Source organism: Limanda limanda, chromosome 4, assembly GCF_963576545.1.
Source record: "Limanda limanda chromosome 4, fLimLim1.1, whole genome shotgun sequence".
Taxonomy (NCBI): Eukaryota; Metazoa; Chordata; class Actinopteri; order Pleuronectiformes; family Pleuronectidae; genus Limanda; species Limanda limanda.
Window position 1 is genome coordinate 28127784 of NC_083639.1, and position 17118 is coordinate 28144901.

Genomic DNA, 17118 nt, shown 5'->3' on the forward strand with positions numbered 1-17118 from the left:
TGCAAGCACCTGATGTCTAACACCTCAAATAGACAAGCATCTCATTTTTAGCAGCCAATTTTTTTTGTCTTTTTTACAAACGACTGCTCATTTTACCTAGCCTGACGTTGTCATACTCATAATTCTAGTCTGAATATGAGTCTGAGACCGCTCCATTGGGCTGTGATTATGGGACGTGTTTCAACCGAACCAGGAGAAAAATACCTCTCCGCTCAATTGGATAGACCTACAACCAATCAGAGCAACGTAGTATGTGACGTATGTTAAATAAGCAACCATCGGGACCAGCTGATAAATTAAACTTTTTCTGAATCCCGTAGGAAGGACGGCAAATACATCATTTCGATCTACAAATGCCCTGATCGCATTTCTCTGTTCCTCTTTCAAAATTAATGCGCTGTCGATGTCTCCTAAAACCGACTCAATGGCAGCATCGACACATCTCAGCTCTCCAGCGGCAGGCATGTTTGTTGAAAACAAAGTCAACCCAAGCGCTCTTTGATGATGTAGTTGATTACGTAACTGTTGATCATCTGTCCATCATCGTATAAAGCCCGCCCTGACAATTTGATTGGTCCGAACAGCTTCTGTTCGGAGATAATTTCTCCCCAACGGAGCAACTCCAGATCAAACTTCCCGACCGAAAATGTTGTGGGCGGGGCTAAGTTCGTCTGGCACCCAGGCTACATTCTACCCATACAACAGTGACTTGACCACTTTCAGTCACTCAACAATTGTTATAGCTTCTACATTCATGTTGTGGCGTCAGCATTTGTGTCGTGGCTTACTTGGTGTTTGCAATTAAATTCTGTTCACAGAATACATAAATAAACATTTCTTGATTTCTGGGTTTTCTCACTCACCTGGTACAGTGGGCCTTTGGCCTGGAATCACAAAAGAGAAAAATTGTGTTGATGTTTCAGTTTTTTTATTTGTCATAAAAGTGAAGCTGAATGTAGTAGAAAATATGTCAGATCAGTGTTTTTTAGAAGAAATCTTAATTTTAACTTTTTATTAAAGCATTTTCGTCCCATCGGTCAATAAAACTCTGGTGGGAATGATCAGGCCAAAAGAGCAAAGCCACCATTTTCTTACTAAGTCGTCTGTGGCGCTGTGCAACCTGGTTGCCATGACGATGTGGCAAATAGCCTCACTTGCTATCTCAGAAGACAAACCACCACTTCCTGCCTGACACTAAAGTCCCCCACACTTCAACCGTTTGGACACATCACTCGCTTTTATAGAAAAACAAATTGACCTTTTCTGTTACCTCGTTTTTAACGAATGAGAAACCAAGTGTTGGGACTGTGGCCCAGTGATCTGAGTTTTCAACAAAGGCCCATAAAACGTGAGGCCTAAACGCGATCCTGAGACCAGCCCTAGAGTGTTCCGGGGTGTCGACACTCCAACCCCCCCCCCAGCAGCAGGCCCTGGTGGGAGATGCTGCAATCAGCTCTGCTGAGATCCAAATGAAACCTGAGATGTCCGCTGAGGGCGAAGCCCGCCCCTTGGGGCCAAATTCTGATAGTTAATTGGCCGGGGGCCACACTGACCCCTGATCCCTCCTCCCAGGGGGGAGTCACCTGGAACATGACTTAAAAAGGCTGTGCTCCCAGAAACCTCTCTCTTTTCCACGCTGCTCAAGTTGTTTTCTGACCTCAAGAGGTCTAACCACACGACTCAGTAACTAAGGAGGCGATTAGATGTTTGTTTAATATCATTTTATTTGAAGTCGTTTCATTTTCTTCTTTTATCTCAGTCAAAGTTTTATCTTGATAGGATTTTTGCTGTCTTAACTTGAAAGACCGAAACAGGAAGTGCCCCGCTGGATGGACTCCGACACTTCCATAGACTTTTCTTTTTTCCAACGATCCACAAACGGCTTCCACAAAGCCGTTCCCTGCAGAAGCGCGACGTTCATCCCGCTGAGGAGTAAGAGACAATTCACTCCGTTCCTGTAAACCAGCACGTTCTCCGCTGTTACAGAAGAAAGGCGAAGTTTCAGTCCGTCAAGGCAGCAAGAAGAATTCGCTTCCTTTTCCGGTCCAGCGGCCGAGCCCGGAGCTCCGCTCGTGAAAGAGACCACGTGATTCACTGGCCCCGACACATTCGCGCAGACGCGCAGGCACATCGCGAGGGTTGTACAGTAAGAGACTTGATTATCTGGGCAGATACGTAGCATATTGTTTAATATTTGAGTGTATTTGTTTGTGGGACCTCCGTGTCTCATTGTTTAGCCACGACGATTCGGCTACTTCCGGTTCATTTCCGGTTACGGCCTTGTGCCACAGTTTTTAAGCGCTGTGACTAAACGTCTCCGGCTGCACTCGTTCCCGTCTGAAGAACCTTACATAGATTTTACCGTCAGACTTCAGCACACAACGCCGTTTGAGTGCTGAGCGGTAAAGTAAATGTAACTTGTTTCTGACGGTGTTTTTAAGAGCTTCTTTGAACTCTCCTTGCATGCCTTCTCTTCTCTCTCTCTCTCTCCTTCTAAACCGACCTATACACCCGTTCCGATCTGTATTTAGAATACAGTTCATGTAACAGTTAAATCTATATTTAAAGGGCCTGAAAACATCTGGCCGCCATTTTGAAGCCAAAGCTAAACCAGAACAAAGAATCCTTTGTTCCACCTCCTCCTTTGTGCCTCACACGTGGTCCGGCGGCCATTTGAGATTATTCATCGGTAGACCCGCCCTCAATTCTGGCTCTAAATTCATAACGAACCCGCCATTTTGTTTTGTAGTTTTAAGCCTAACATTGTCGGCCTCTATCTTGGATGTGACGTCACTACGTGACTGCGTCATCGCCACGCCCCCTTCCTTTTCTCTCTCGCTCTCTCACACACACACACACCCACACAGACACTTTGATAGACACAGACAGATGCATACACACTGTTGTGCAATAGGAGTAGACTTGACGTTGGCTAATTATTAATAATCATGAAATATGATTATTAAACTAATAAAAATTATCTATCAAAAATAATTACATTATTAATTGAAGATGATCAGTAATCAAATAACAATAAAACCACTAATGAGAAAATAGGAATTATCAATTAGAAAGTACAAGCTATCAATTAACAATGATAAGGTTATCAACCAAGAATAATGAAAATAATTAGTCAAAAACAATAAAATTATCAATTTAAGAATAATACTATCTATATTAATAATTGAGAAAGGGGGGCACCACCCTGGTTTCCAGGGACAAACGATGTCAAGCTATAATTATCAGTCTCATAATGATAAATGTCAAATTAATAATGTCAATATTTTAATATTAACGATTACTTAATAAACAGTGAAGGCTTCTAAGTTCGAGCACAGGCAATCATAATCCAGCTGCAATCACACACTTATGCACAAATAATCACAGACTACAGATACTTTAATTACAAAAGTATTTATTAAAAAGGGGAAATAAAGTTATAATGTTATTCAATGATTTATCATTTTAACAAGCTCCGATATTTCAAAGATAAACACAGCAGCAGCACTTATCACAATTCAGAAAATACATGTAAAACCTGCGGTCTATCTATGTAGGTCTGTCTCTGTGTGCGTGTGTCTGTGTCAAAGTGTCTCTCTGTGTGTATGTGTCTATGTGTGTGTATGTGAAATAAAGTTAGTGTTATTTAATGATTTATCATTTTAACAAACTCCCATATTTCAAAGATAACAACAGCAGCTTATCACAATTTAGAACACGCATGTAACCTCTGGTCCATCTATGTGTCTCTGTGTGTGTGTATCTGTCTGTGTCTATCAATGTGTGTGTGTGTGTGTGTGTGTGTGTGTGTGTGTGTGTGTGTGTGTGTGTGTGTGTGTGTGTGCGAGAGAGAGAGAAAAAGAAGGGGCGTGGCGATGACGCAGTCACGTAGTGACATCACATCTAAGATGGAGGCCGATCATGATTCGTGGAATCAAGGCCTAAAAACTCTCAAAATGGCGGATTGACTACAAAACAAGATGGCGGAGCCGTTATGAATTTAGAGCCAGAATAGGAGGAGAGAGGGAGAGAAGGCGTGGCAATAATAGACTCAAGATGGTGGTTTAACTTAACGTTATCCAAAATGGAGAATATGTTAATGACACCATGTGGCCGGAGCGCACACTGGTGGTCGTCACATGAATTACACAAAGGAAATTTTAGACAAAGAGAATTCTTATCTCTGCTTGGCTTTGGGGGCCGAATGGTTTCCAGATGTGTTCAGCCTCTCTAAGCATAGATTTAACTATGTGATATGACCTGTATTATAAATACAGATCGGAAGTGTGTATAGGTCGGTTTAGAAGGAGAGAGAGAGAGAGAGAGAGAGAGAAAACATGTAAGGAGAGTTCAAAGAAGCTCTTAAAAACACGCCAGAGATAGATTAACAGTGATTCACCCCTCAGCCCTCAAGCGAACGTTGTGGGCCGAGGTTCTGATCGGTGAAATCACTGCAGACTCACACAGACGTTAACAGTGCGGGCGGAGGCGCTTCTCGCGGCCCTATTTACTGTAACACAAAAACATTGCCAGCAAACCGGAAACCGGAAGTAGCGGCTCGGAGTAGTGGCCGGCTAAAACAATGGAACACTGAGGTTCCATCAACAAAATACACTCAAGTATTAAATCAATACGCTACGTATTAAAACTAACATCTGCCCAGACAACATAAGCCTCTCTTACTGTAACCATGGTTTCGTGGGGTGCATGCGCGTGGCGCGAATCTCCCGGAGGTTCAGTGAATCGCTTGAAGTCTCTCAGGCGGGCTCTCGTGAGCACCGCAGCTGGGCCGGAGCGGATCCGTCGTGCTCCGTGACGGGATGAGGCTTCGTCTTCTTCGGTAGCAGCGGAGATCGTGCTGCCTCACAGGAATGTGCGGCTGCTTGTAGCCGTTGTAGATCGTGTGGAGAAAGAATAAAAGTAAAGTCCGTGTGGAAAATGAAACAGTCTGAGATCGTTCCGCGGGTAATTTCCTGTTTCGGTCCTTCAAGTTAAAACAGGAAAAGTCCTTTCCAAAATAAAACGTCAACTAAGATAAAAGAATAAATGAATGAAATGAATTGAAATGAATAAAACAAACGTCTTATCGCCTCCATTAGCTTACTGGGTCGACTATGAAGACCCCCGGAGGGGGGGTCTAGTGGCGACGTCAGCATCGGAGGAAAAAGAAGAAAGGTTTCTGGAAGCACAGCCTTTTTAAGTCATGTTCCAGGTGACTCCCCCCTGGGAGGAGGGGTCAGGGGTCAGTGTGGCCCTCCAGCCAATTGAGTTGTCAGGATTTGGCCCCCAGGGGCGGGCTTACAGTGGGGACCCAGGAAGTGACCTGCTGCCACATGGGGATAAGGGCCCCATGCTGGATTTTTAAATGTAAGGGGTCTCCTGAAGCGAGTCTAAGGTTTTACGACTCTTTGTTCTAAGTCAGATCACTGGGCCTTCCCCAACAACACTCAGATACACATAGGTGGATACATGTGTCTTCTAAATTGTGATAAATGCTGCTGCTGTGTTTATCTTTGAAATATTGGAGCTTGTTAAAATGAGGAATCATTGAATAACATTATAACTTTATTTCCCCTTTTTAATAAATACTTTTGTAATTAAAGTATCTGTAGTCTGTGATTATTTGTGCATAAGTGTGTGAATACAGCTGGATTATGATTGCCTGTGCTCGAACTTAGAAGCCTTCACTGTTTATTAAGTAATCGTTAATATTAAAATATTGACATTATTAATTTGACATTTATCATTATGAGACTGATAATTATAGCTTGACATCGTTGGTCCCTGGAAACCAGGGTGGTGCCCCCCTTTCTCAATTATTAATATAGATAGTATTATTCTTAAATTGATAATTTTATTGTTTTTGACTAATTATTTTCATTATTCTTGGTTGATAACCTTATCATTGTTAATTGATAGCTTGTACTTTCTAATTGATAATTCCTATTTTCTCATTAGTGGTTTTATTGTTATTTGATTACTGATCATCTTCAATTAATAATTTAATTATTTTTGATAGATAATTTTTATTATTTTAATAATCATATTTCATGATTATTAATAATTAGCCAACGTCAAGTATACTCCTATTGCACAACACAAGCACAAGTTAAAGTTGGTGAAGTGATCAAGCTGTGGATTCCTCTGTGTCATCGTCCTGGTATTAAAATAAATGCTCTCCTGTTTAAACATTTGTTTTTGATTTGTCCTGTGTTAATACGTTTTTTTCATGTATTTTTTTGTTTTATTTGGATTATGGTTTTCATATAAGCCATGACTAGTTTCTACCAAACCCCACAGGAATTTTTACATTTTATTTATTTACTGGAAACAGTTCAATGCTTTGTGAAGCTGTCTCACCATTGATGTGCAGCCGACTTTAGTAATATCTCAAAGCATTGACCTACAGACAGGTTCACCACTTTTTCCCAGTGTCATTTTTCCCTATTTGCAGTGCGTTTGTGTATTAGCTTGTGTTGTCTCCTTCAAATTGATGAAGTTGTGTTTCATAATTTGCAGTGTGTTGGGCTCTCCGGGCTTCCATAGACATGGACAGAATAAAAAGGCCATTGTAACTTCATCTTTATGAAGTTTTTACGTTTCATTGTCAACCTCTTGACCAAGAATGAAGCCTTCTCTGTCCTTTGGGTTCTTTTCTTTTTCTGCGTCTTCAGGGCAGAGGGTGAAACAAGGTTGTGACATCCACACTGTTTTATCAGAGCTCAAACGCCCCATGATCCCTGTCCCTGAATCCATCTACATGTCTGAGGTCCCTCATGTTTTCTCCGTCAGGGATTTTTCTGTATTTGACGTGTTTTGCATTCTTCACAGATCACAACCCCCCCCCCTCTCTGTGATAAGCTCCCCCTCCTCCCACAATCTGCTTTGATCGTGCAACGTGTCTAACATCTCTGACCGCACTTCTTCATTTTGAACAACGCACTTCCCCTTTTAATTTTTTTTTTCCTCTCCAAGTATTCCGAAGTCATTGACTCGGTCTCAGTCTGTTTGGCCCGCGTCGATCTGCTCTGCCACGCACACACACGCACACACACACACACACACACACACACATACACACACGCATGTACAAACACACACACACACACACAAACACACACACACATACGTATGTACAAAAACACACACACACGCATGTACAAACACACACACACACATAAACACACGCACACAAACATAAACAAACACACACGCATGTACAAACACACACACACACACACAAACACATACGCACACACACACGCAAACACATATACGCACACACACACACGCACTTGTTCTGTTTCGTGTTCTTAGGTTTGGAAAGTTGAAGAAACGTGAAGTTGCACAGACTCAAAGACGTGAGGTACAGTATGTCTGTCATTCCTGCCCTCAGTTGTCTTACAGTTAGAGAGCTGACGTTTCAAAGAGAGAAGAAGCTGCTCGACTGACAGGTTCATGTCTGCGTCTCAGGCACGGAGGGTTTCCAACATTCCTCCCGAAGACGAGGACACTCTCAACAACCGAACTTCAAAAACAGTCAACATAGGAGTTAAGAACACAAGACCTCATCGTGTTCAGTTCATTAGCTTGTTTTACGTCATTTACAGATTTTTTCCCCTAGATTTTAATACTTTCATGACACGTCCAAGGACTCAACGCTACTATTACATTACAGACGTTAACTTACATTTGGCCAAACCAATGATTCCAGCCCAGAGCAGCAGGATCGTGACACCACGGAGACCTGCCATATCCAGGAGTTAGGGCGTGTTCCTGCCACGACCACACAGCAAAGTCCTAGAAGGGACCGACCGGCAGATCTCAAGCAACTGATCGAAGCTTAATTCCAATTCTCAACACGACTCTAAGAGAGAAGTAAGTTCTCAACATATGTTTTCTGTCCCATCAGGTGCCGCTTCTTCCTGGTCTTGTTCCCGAACCCTGAACCTCACTTCTGGTTTCAAGTCGAGCGAGTGCGAGTGATGTCACATCGAAAAGAGGCGGCCTTCACCTTATCGCTCAGTGACAGGAAGCTTCAAGTTAGGCTACGCCACCAAGAACAGGAAGTCTCAAGTCGCATCTTCACTTGCCTTTGCTGTTGGGCAATGTCTTTGTGGAACCACACGGCCTCATTCTCGACCTACATGTATGTAGGTCGAGAATGACCTTTGGTGGACAAAACTTGAAACCACATGGCCGCATGTGCTGGACCGAGCCTCCCGAACTCAGTCTTTCAGGGTGCAACGTGTTTTCTTTGTTCTGAGAAGGTCAAAGAACTCAGTCTCCCAGGAGGCAACAGGTTCCTTTTGTTACAAAGTCATGCATAAGTGTGAAAAGCAGGGCCTATATAAGACCAAGGTCTCCCCCAATTCTCTCTCTTTCTCCAATCCCTCTGAGGGCGGAAGGCTGCTCCAGCTTTCTTTCCAGCCACCAACCGAGGAGAGCACGTGGCCAGCCGCTTCTCCTGCATCTCCAAGGGGGGAAGCCGGGCTGCTCCAGCAACTCTTCTCTTCCCACCCAACAACCGGAGGTCAGAGGTGCAGTTTTCCAACTCATCTCTTCAAGGAAACCTCCACGCATCTCAAGCTATTTCCAAACTCCTAGTAGATACTTATTTTCCTGTAGGTAAGAACTAAGATTCAATAAGCAACTGAACTGCACAGCTCAACAGAACCGCGAAAGCAGAAACCGCACGAGCAAGAAGACTTCACACAACCGGCAGGACAAACTGCTACCGGAACTACAGCACTTTCTCCCTTTCCAAGGACTGGTAACATACTGGGCTTAATTAATTTACTAGACTAAGCAAGACTGTTCATTTGATTCTGTGTGGTGGTAATAAGTTTGATATGTGCTGTTTTATTGTGGTTACAAGTAAAATGAAAGTTAAATGCTAGATACGCTCTTTACAGGGTCTCTCTGACCCTTTCAGTTGTTCTGTTTAACATCCACACAGACACCACTGTTGTGCAATAGGAGTAGACTTGACGTTGGCTAATTATTAATAATCATGAAATATGATTATTAAAATAAAAATTATTTATCAAAAATAATTAAATTATTAATTGAAGATGATCAGTAATCAAATAACAATAAAACCACTAATGAGAAAATAGGAATTATCAATTAGAAAGTACAAGCTATCAATTAACAATGATAAGGTTATCAACCAAGAATAATGAAAATAATTAGTCAAAAACAATAAAATTATCAATTTAAGAATAATACTATCTATATTAATAATTGAGAAAGGGGGGCACCACCCTGGTTTCCAGGGACCAACGATCTCAAGCTATAATTATCAGTCTCATAATGATAAATGTCAAATTAATAATGTCAATATTTTAATATTAACGATTACTTAATAAACAGTGAAGGCTTCTAAGTTCGGGCACAGGCAATCATAATCCAGCTGTATTCACACACTTATGCACAAATAATCACAGACTACAGATACTTTAATTACAAAAGAATTTATTAAAAAGGGGAAATAAAGTTATAATGTTATTCAATGATTTATCATTTTAACAAGCTCCGATATTTCAAAGATAAACACAGCAGCAGCACTTATCACAATTCAGAAAATACATGTAAAACCTGCGGTCTACCTATGTATGTCTGTCTCTGTGTGTGTGTGTCTGTGTCAAAGTGTCTCTCTGTGTGTATGTGTCTATGTGTGTGTGTGTGAAATAAAGTTAGTGTTATTTAATGATTCATCATCTTAACAAACTCCCATATTTCAAAGATCACAACAGCAGCAGCATTTATCACAATTTAGAAAACACATGTATTCATCTATGTGTATCTGTGTGTGTGTGTGTGTCTGTCTGTGTCTATCAAAGTGTGTGTGTGTGTGTGTGTGTGTGTGTGTGAGAGAGAGAGAGAAAAAGAAGGGGGGGGTCGTGGCGATGACGCAGTCACATAGTGACGACACATCCAAGATGGAGGCCGACAATGTTAGGCTTAAAACTACAAAACAAAATGGCGGGTTCGTTATGAATTTAGAGCCAGAATTGAGGGCGGGTCTAGAGATGAATAACCTCCAATGGCCGCCGGACCACGTGTGAGGCACAAAGGAGGAGGTGGAACAAAGGATTCTTTGTTCTGGTTTAGCTTTGGCTTCAAAATGGCGGATTGACTACAAAACAAGATGGCGGAGCCGTTATGAATTTAGAGCCAGGATGGGAGGAGAGAGAGAGAGGAGGCGTGGCAATAATAGACTCAAAATGGTGGGTTAACTTGCGTTATTTAAGATGGAGTCTATGTTAATGACACCATGTGGCCGGAACTCACAATGGTGGTCGCCAGATGAATTACACAAAGGAAATTTTAGACAAAGAGAATTCTTATCTCTGCTTGGCTTTGGGGGCCGAATGGTTTCCAGATGTGTTCAGCCTCTCTAAGCATAGATTTAACTATGTGACATGAACTGTATTATAAATACAGATCGGAAGTGTGTATAGGTCGGTTTAGAAGGAGAGAGAGAGAGAAGGCATGCAAGGAGAGTTCAAAGAAGCTCTTAAAAAACACCGTCAGAAACAAGTTACATTTACTTTACCGCTCAGCACCCAAACGGCGTTGTGTGCTGAAGTCTGACGGTAAAATCTCTTTAAGGTTCTTCAGACGGGAACGAGTGCAACCGGAGACGTTTAGTCACGGCGCTTAAAAACTGTGGCACAAGGCCCTAACCGGAAATGAACCGGAAGTAGCCGAATCGTCGTGGCTAAACAATGAGACACGGAGGTCCCACAAACAAATACACTCAAATATTAAACAATATGCTACGTATCTGCCCAGATAATCAAGTCTCTTACTGTACAACCCTCGCGATGTGCCTGCGCGTCTGCGCGAATGTGTCGGGGGCCAGTGAATCACGTGGTCTCTCTCACGAGCGGAGCTCCGGGCTCGGCCGCTGGACCGGAAAAGGAAGCGAATTCTTCTTGCTGCCTTGACGGACTGAAACTTCGCCTTTCTTCTGTAACAGCGGAGAACGTGCTGGTTTACAGGAACGGAGTGGATTGTCTCATACTCCTCAGCGGGATGAACGTCGCGCTTCTGCAGGGAACGGCTTTGTGGAAGCCGTTTGTGGATCGTTGGAAAAAAGAAAAGTCTATGGAAGTGTCGGAGTCCGTCCAGCGGGGCACTTCCTATTTCGGTCTTTCAAGTTAAGACAGCAAAAAATCCTATCAAGATAAAACTTTGACTGAGATAAAAGAAGAAAATGAAACGACTTCAAATAAAATGATATTAAACAAACGTCTAATCGCCTCCTTAGTTACTGAGTCGTGTGGTTAGACCTCTTGAGGTCAGAAGACAACTTGAGCAGCGTGGAAAAGAGGCAGATTTCTGGGAGCACAGGGGTTTTGTTCTACCTGGGAGGTACCTGCCCCCCTGGAGGAGGGGTCAAGGGTCAGTGTTGCCCTCAGCCAATTAGATGTCAGGGTCCCGACCTTAGTGGGCGGGGATTCAACCTCAGTGGGCGTTTCAGAGTCTCATTTGGGTTTTTGCAGAGCGGCCTGCAACATCTCCCCACCAGGGCCTGCTGGAGGGGGGGGCACAGTGGGGGTTCAGGAGATGCTTTCCCCACCAAGGCGAGGCTCCAGGCTGTCTAGAGAAGGTGTGACTTAAGACTGAAACTGGTTGAACTGGTTTCAGCTGGGCCTTGTAGGCCTCAAGTATTTACAACCTATTGTTTGATGGTCACTCAGGACCTCACCCCCAACACCACGCATATCTCTACACCTACTTAACTACGTCCCCACTCCAGTAGGAGGGGGGAAAGCTGCTCTCCTAGGGGCCATCTTAAAGACCCACAGGAAGTTGTAACTTTCTTTCTTAACCACCATTTTGTGAGCCCCCCCATTCACATACACACACACACACACACACTCACATACACATCTTTGTTAGTAAGTACATTTTGTTGTGTTTTTATACTTTATTATGTTCATAATAAATGTTCCTTCATTAATGTTGCATAAGTGAATTTTGTCAACCGTTACAATGTCAAGAACTCTATAACCTTCACTGTTCATTATATAATCTTTAATAGTAAATATTGAGATTTCTAATTGAACTAGATCTAAATGAGACTGATCTTAATCAATAAATTGGCTATCGTTTCCCTTCTGTGAAGGGTGGTGCCCCGAGAGAACTTTAAACAAACTAAAGTTATGATTTAATATTCATATTTTAAATATTAATGTTTTATATTTTATTTTGATAACCAAATTTATTGAATGCCCAAAAGCACACCATCTTATGGTATCACTCCTAACCATTATTGCACAACATGAAACTGAAACTGTTCAGAATAATAAGAAGAGTTTAGCTTGAATTCAAGTTTTTTTTTAGCTGTATTACACTTTTGGAAACATGCTTAGTAGCTGAAGTTTAAACGCAGTTATAGAGTTGACCGACGAGTCTACGAAACAAAGACGAGAACCCAGAGATCAATTCACATCACATTTTTCTGTGGAAATAAGTTTGAACCCATTATAGGAACAGACAATGTTTCCAACAATGACCTCACATTTTTAGGACGATGATCTAAGTACGTATTTTCTCCTAAGACACTGTATGTCTTAAGACAACGTATGGTATTTTGTTATTTCCACTTCTGAGAGTATACTATAGATTCTTCTAATCAGGAAGTGGGTAGGTAAGAAGCATCATGTTACATTACATTACATGTCATTTGGCAGACGCCTTTTATCCAGAGCGACTTACAATTAGCTCATTCAACATCTATGAGTGGCCATTTTTGTAGGTATTTCAGTATCTTGCCCAAGGACACTTCGGCATGCAGATGGGGAGGAGTGAGGATTGAACAGCCTACCTTTTTGTTGGATGACCACTCTACCCCCTAGGCCACAACGTTCATGCAATTCACACAAGGCGCTTATTATTGTGTGGTACTGGTACAGTATTAAGTATTTAGAGATCAGACAACTTTATGGTTTTGTTCACCAGTGTCCTGTTTCCAAAGAGTTCATTCTAAACATCTATAATGTGACTTAAAATGTGTCAAATTTCAGTTATTTTCCACAGCTCCATGTGTCGACTAAAACAAATATACAATCATCTGCCACAACGTGAAACTGTACTGTTAGTATCATGGTCTGTTATCAGTTTAATTTGCACGTATCTAGTGTTAACAGATTGTTAAACTCATACCTCATTCCTCCCCTAAACTTAAGGGAGGGAGATTCAACAAACCAACAAACGTTTAAACAAACCAACACACAAAAGGACAAGGGCATACAGTAGCTTCCTCGTTGGACGTAAAAAGCAAAGTATATGTAAACTTCAGCGTCCACGGAAAATAGTGTTGATTGTTCTGGGTTCAGTCTGAGCAGGAAAGTGACGTGAACAAAAACGTATCACTAGCAAACAGAGAAACGTGTTTTCATCCTGGACGTGTGGACTGCAGGAGGGACAATCGTGTGTTGCTCTGGATCACTGGCCCTTTCAAAGTGTCTCAGTACTATCATTAGTATTATTTATGTATTTTTTACAATGGAGAATTAGGGCCATATGAAGAAAAACAAAAGACTCCGGTCTTAATCACATTATGTGCTGACAGTGCTGCAAAGTGTCCTAAATGTCCATGTGTGTTTCTCGCTGCTGTGTGACAAACTAACCACAAACAGAAAAAGAGAGAACGCGTGGCCGGACAAATGACGCAGCCACTGACAACTACAACCACGATATCCCCCTGCAACACTGGTTCCTTTTTTACTTCAGAAGAAAAAAGGTGAATATTGATATTAACTGGAACTGCAGCTCTGTCGTTTAGCAATTTTACAAAAGAAACAGACAAAAGTACAAGTACCTCAAAGTAAAAATGTGGAAATTGCCAAAATGGCCACTTAATGCAAAATAGCAGGCTTCCTGTTGCGTGTTTCAAATTGCACCTATAGACTTTTTTGTTTGTCTGGTTATGATACACCTGTGTATCAATTTTTGTGAAGATCGGTCAATGTGAACAGGCTCTGGGGGTCTCGGGGGGGGCGGCACCGTTGAGCTATTTTCCATGCCCATTGAAAACACCTCCAGAATACGTACATTTTCACCACTTTTTAATTTTCTGCAAATGTTTGTAAAAATTTGAGCATGTTAAAGCCCTCAAAAAGCCAATTCATTTGCCTGAATAATAATAATAATCCTTACAAGTTCAATAGGGCCTCACCCTGTCCGGTGCTCGGGCCCTAATAATGTAGAAGTAGAAGACGGAGAATTAGATTAAAGAAGTAAAGGTGAAGTGGAATAAACTAATGTAGAAGTAGAAGAAGAAGAATTGGACCAAAGAAGAATAAGTGAACTAGAAAATTCCTCCTGCCGAGAAATTTCGAATGGGTGCCTTCTGCGGCCGGGTCCAAAAGAGACTTTTTGCTTTTTCTGGGGAAGAGAGACAGACTGTGTCAATTTGAGAGAGAGAGAGAGAGACAGAGAGAGAGAGACCCAGAGAGAGAGAGAGAGAGACTGGTTGGTTTAAAAGAGAGAGAGAGAGACTTGATCCAGTAGGTGGTGCTATCACTAACACTGACACTCTGCTCTACTCACTGCACCATTACTAATTTTGATCAACACCTCTGAGGTAGTAAATCTAATTAGACTAGAGGACAATGATAATAATAATAATAGTAAATTGTTGTAAAGAAGAAGAAGTAGACCCTCCTCCTTCTCTCCTCTTCCTTCTGTCCTCATTCCTCTTCCTTCTCTCCTTCACCCCTCCTCTCCTTTTCCTTCGATCCTCTCCTTCATCCCTCCTTCTCTCCTCTTCCTTCTCTCCTTCTCCTCTCCCTTCACCCCTCATCCCTCCTCCTTCTCTCCTCTTCCTTCTCTCCTCATTCCTCTTCCTTCTCCTTCTCTCCTTCACCCCACCTTCCTTCTGTCCTCATTCCTCTTCATTCTCTCCTTCACCCCTCCTTCTCTCCTTTTCCTTCTCTCCTCTCCTTCACCCCTCGTTCTCTCCTCCTCCTTCTCTCCTCTTCCTTCTTTCCTCATTCCTCTTCCTTCTCTCCTTCACCCCTCCTTCTCTCCTCTTCCTTCTCTCCTTCTCCTCTCCCTTCGCCCCTCATCCCTCCTCCTTCTCTCCTCTTCCTTCTCTCCTCATTCCTCTTCCTTCTCCTTCTCTCCTTCACCCCACCTTCCTTCTGTCCTCATTCCTCTTCATTCTCTCCTTCACCCCTCCTTCTCTCCTTCATCCTTCTCTCCTCTCCTTCACCCCTCGTTCTCTCCTCCTCCTTCTCTCCTCTTCCTTCTCTCCTTCACCCCTCCTTCTCTCCTCATTCCTCTTCCTTCTCCTTCTCTCCCTCATCCTTCTCTTCTCTCCTCTCCTTCTCCCCTTATTCCTCTTCCTTCTCCTTCATCCTTCTCTTCTTTTCCTTCTCTCCTCTCCTTCAGCCCTCCTTCTCTCCTTCCCCCTCCTTCACCCCTCCTCTCCTTCATCCTTCTCTCCTCTCCTTCACCCCTCCTTCTCTCCTCCTCCTTCTCTCCTTCACCCCTCCTTCTCTCCTTCACCCCACCTTCCTTCTGTCCTCATTCCTCTTCCTTCTCTCCTCTCCTTCACCCCTCCTTCTCTCCTCTTCCTTCTGTCCTCATTCCTCTTCCTTCTCTCCTTCACCCCTCCTTCTCTCCTTTTCCTCCGATCCTCTCCTTCACCCTTCCTTCTCTCCTTCTCCTCTCCCTTCGCCCCTCATCCCTCCTCCTTCTCTCCTCTTCCTTCTCTCCTCATTCCTCTTCCTTCACCTTTTCTCCTTCACCCCACCTTCCTTCTGTCCTCATTCCTCTTCCTTCTCTCCTTCATCCTTCTCTCCTCTCCTTCACCCCTCCTTCGCTCCTCTTCCTTCTGTCCTCATTCCTCTTCCTTCTCTCCTTCACCCCTCCTTCTCTCCTTCTCTCCTTTTCCTTCGATCTTCTCCTTCACCCCTCCTTCGCTCCTCTTCCTTCTGTCCTCATTCCTCTTCCTTCTCTCCTTTTCCTTCGATCTTCTCCTTCACCCTTCCTTCTCTCCTCTTCCTTCTCTCCTTCTCCTCTCCCTTCGCCCCACATCCCTCCTCCTTCTCTCCTCTTCCTTCTCTCCTCATTCCTCTTCCTTCTCTCCTTCACCCCACCTTCCTTCTGTCCTCATTCCTCTTCCTTCTCTCCTTCACCCCTCCTTCTCTCCTCTCCTTCACCCCTCCTTCTCTCCTCCTCCTTCTCTCCTCTTCCTTCTGTCCTCATTCCTCTTCCTTCTCTCCTTCACCCCTCCTTCTCTCCTTTTCCTCCGATCCTCTCCTTCACCCTTCCTTCTCTCCTCCTTCTCTCTTCTCCCTTCGCCCCTCATCCCTCCTCCTTCTCTCCTCTTCCTTCTCTCCTCATTCCTCTTCCTTCTCTCCTTCACCCCACCTTCCTTCTGTCCTCATTCCTCTTCCTTCTCTCCTTCACCCCTCCTTCTCTCCTATCCTTCACCCCTCCTTCTCTCCTCCTCCTTCTCTCCTCTTCCTTCTGTCCTCATTCCTCTTCCTTCTCTCCTTCACCCCTCCTTCTCTCCTTTTCCTCCGATCCTCTCCTTCACCCTTCCTTCTCTCCTCCTTCTCTCTTCTCCCTTCGCCCCTCATCCCTCCTCCTTCTCTCCTCTTCCTTCTCTCCTCATTCCTCTTCCTTCTCTCCTTCACCCCACCTTCCTTCTGTCCTCATTCCTCTTCCTTCTCTCCTTCACCCCTCCTTCTCTCCTATCCTTCCTTCTCTCCTCTTCCTTCTGTCCTCATTCCTCTTCCTTCTCTCCTTCACCCCTCCTTCTCTCCTTTTCCTCCGATCCTCTCCTTCACCCTTCCTTCTCTCCTCCTCCTTCTCTCCTCTCCCTTCGCCCCTCATCCATCCTCCTTCTCTCCTCTTCCTTCTCTCCTCATTCCTCTTCCTTCTCCTTCTCTCCTTCACCCCACCTTCCTTCTGTCCTCATTCCTCTTCCTTCTCTCCTTCACCCCTCCTTCTCTCCTCTCCTTCACCCCTCCTTCTCTCCTCCTCCTTCTCTCCTCTCCCTTCACCCCTCATCCATCCTCCTTCTCTCCTCTTCCTTCTCTCCTCATTCCTCTTCCTTCTCCTTCTCTCCTTCACCCCACCTTCCTTCTG